Genomic DNA, 2,871 nt, shown 5'->3' with positions numbered 1-2,871 from the left:
TGAAATAGAAATCTTTTGTAACATTATAAATGTCTTTATCATCACTTTTGATACATTTAAAGCACCCTTGCTAAATAAAAAGATTCAATTCTGTCATTTCTTTCCACCCCTCCACTCCTTAGTTTCTTTTTTGTTTTGTAATTTTTATAAATTTTTGTTCTTTACAAAGTATGTCTATATAGTTTGTATACATTTTTATTAGTTTTAGTTTAAAAAAAAACTATACTGTCTCTAAGCTTTTGAATGGTAGCGTATAATGTTACAAAACATTTCAGATAAATGCTGATCTTTGCATCTCATCAAAGAATCATGAAAAAATTTACTCAGATTTTTTAAATATTGCTAATAATATTAATAATAATAATAAATGTTTCTTGAGCAGCAAATCAGCATATTAGAATGATTTCTGAAGATCATGTGACACTGAAGACAGGAGTAATGATGCTGAAAATACAGCTGCGCATCACAGAAATACATTACAGTTTAACAGATATTCACATAGAAAACAGTTATTTTAAATAGTAAAAATATTTCACAATTTTACTGTTTTTGCTGTACTTTGGATCAAATAAATGCAGGCTTGGTGAGCAGAAGAGACTTCCTTAAAACTTTAAAACTTACTGTTCAAAAACTTTTGACTGATAGTGTAGATGACGGTGACGTCTGTAGGAGTGGCCTTTTTTACTCTCGTCCCGCGTAATAACAAGGACTGGGTTTGGGAAAGCGAAAGGGCTACTTCTACCGTACAGGTCAAAGGTGTGCCGTCATGTCGTTCCGTTCCCTAAACCGTCTCTCTGAAGGGACTGCAGCTACTTTAGTGGTGTATCAAGCGTAGTGTGTAAAAAAATAATACCTGCCTGCGCGGTGTTGTTATTCTTTTGTTTTTCTCATTAATACTCATGCTGTGCGAAATCATCAGGGTGCTAGCAATACACCCCTCAGCTGGACTCACAGGTGCAAGAGAGCATCTCTTTTTTTTTACTGCTGCATCCGGTGGAGTGAAGAGACTGAAGCGTTTGCAGCATGAGGTTCTGGGAAGGGTTGTGTTTGTGAAACAGGGTGGGAAGGTCTGGATCTCAGGTATCTCTTCCTCTCTCTCTAAGGACAGTGGTGTTTTTGGTGTGTGATGCATTATGTTTGTCTGTCGTCTTTTCTCTCGACTGTTTGGCCCCAGAGCGCTTCTAGAAGCACATTCCACGGCGGAGCAGAGGTTTGCATCAAAGCATGGACAAAGCTTCAGATTACCTGCTGTGTGAGCGATGGACCTCTGCTCCTGTGTGTGTGAGTGTGTGTGTGTGGCTGCATTGCAGTTTGACTCCTGTTGGCCAGCTATTTCAACTAAATGTAGTCATGATATGTATATAGTTCACAGAAAAAGAGCGATATCTACACTATATGTACGTATATGAATAAAGTATTTATATTTGATCACATCGTATTTCAGACTATAAATAAATACAGTAATTTGTTATTAGGAAAATGATACAGACAGAATAATTTGTTGTTAATAGAATAGGGGGGATATGATATAATAAAAATCATATTAAATTATTTTATTATATTTACATAATATACAAATATATTTTTACTTAAAATACAAAAAATATAAATGTAACATACATATATATATATATATATATATATATATGAGAATATATTTAAGTAGTGATTGCATTAGTTGCTTCAATTCTCCTCATCGTTAGTTTCAATGTGTAGTTGATTTGCACTATAGCCTATTTTACACATCTAATGTTAAATATTTTTTCCTGCACAAAAATATTTTTAAAAAAGCATAAAAAGTTAGATAAACTGCATTAAAAGTATAAGATTTATGGAAAGTGGGTAATAAGAGCAGGCTTTTATTATGGTGCCTGATGGGATTCGGGAGAAGCGTTTTAGTGTACACTAGTGAGTGAAGTGGCTTCTTTAGGGAGCTGTACTGTACTGTACTGAAATATAATAGATGCACCAAAAACAAATCAGACTGTTCGTTCTTAACATGTGGAATGCTGCTGTTTGGTAGTTTTGAACATTTAAAACAAAATCCAAAAAAAGGGTATAAATCAAAACAAGTATAGATTTTAGACGGGGGAGGGTGGTGTGTACTGTACATATAGATGTAGCTATACATGTTTGCTTGTTTGTGACGTCACTGTCCACAGACAGAGAGAAAGGGCTCTTCTTCTTCTTCTTCTTCTTCTTCTTCTTCTTCTTCTTCTTCTTCTTCTTCTTCTTCTTCTTCTTCTTCTTCTTCTTCTTCTTCTTCTTCTTCTTCTTCTTCTTCTTCTTCTTCTTCTTCTTCTTCTTCTTCTTCTTCTTCTTCTTCTTCTTCTTCTTCTTCTTCTTCTTCTTCTTCTTCTTCTTCTTCTTCTTCTTCTTCTTCTTCTTCTTGGGAGGGCAGGGGGTTTGGGGCTGTATGCCTTTAGTATTGATATGCTCTTTTCGGTCTTGTTTTTATTTGTTACAAGTGTTTAAACAAAAAGTGAACTTCCTTCTCAAGATTGTGTCTTGTTAACGTTCAATGTCTTGAAGTTTCTCACAACTCACTCCCAGCGAAGTAGCCTCTGCTTTCTGTGCAGTTCCACCTTTTTTTCTGTCCGCTATAACACAAACCCTTGCTTTGTCACCACGGGTGTGATGTGCTACTTCTGATTTGTATATATATGGGTTATGTACCGTACATACAGTACAAAACGGCTCAAGCCTTAAGACATACAAATGTATGGAAATGATAGATGCTATAATCAGAGAACGGTGGTCTGCTGAACAGTCATTCCCACTGATTGTCTCAGGTGTTTCAATCACACCTTTCCAAACACACACACACACACACACACACACACACACACACACTCACACTCACACTCACAC

The sequence above is a fragment of the Sinocyclocheilus anshuiensis genome, unplaced genomic scaffold (genome assembly GCF_001515605.1).
Source record: "Sinocyclocheilus anshuiensis isolate Anshui unplaced genomic scaffold, SAMN03320099.WGS_v1.1 scaffold1021, whole genome shotgun sequence".
NCBI classification, from domain to species: Eukaryota; Metazoa; Chordata; class Actinopteri; order Cypriniformes; family Cyprinidae; genus Sinocyclocheilus; species Sinocyclocheilus anshuiensis.
This window is presented reverse-complemented; position numbering follows the sequence as displayed.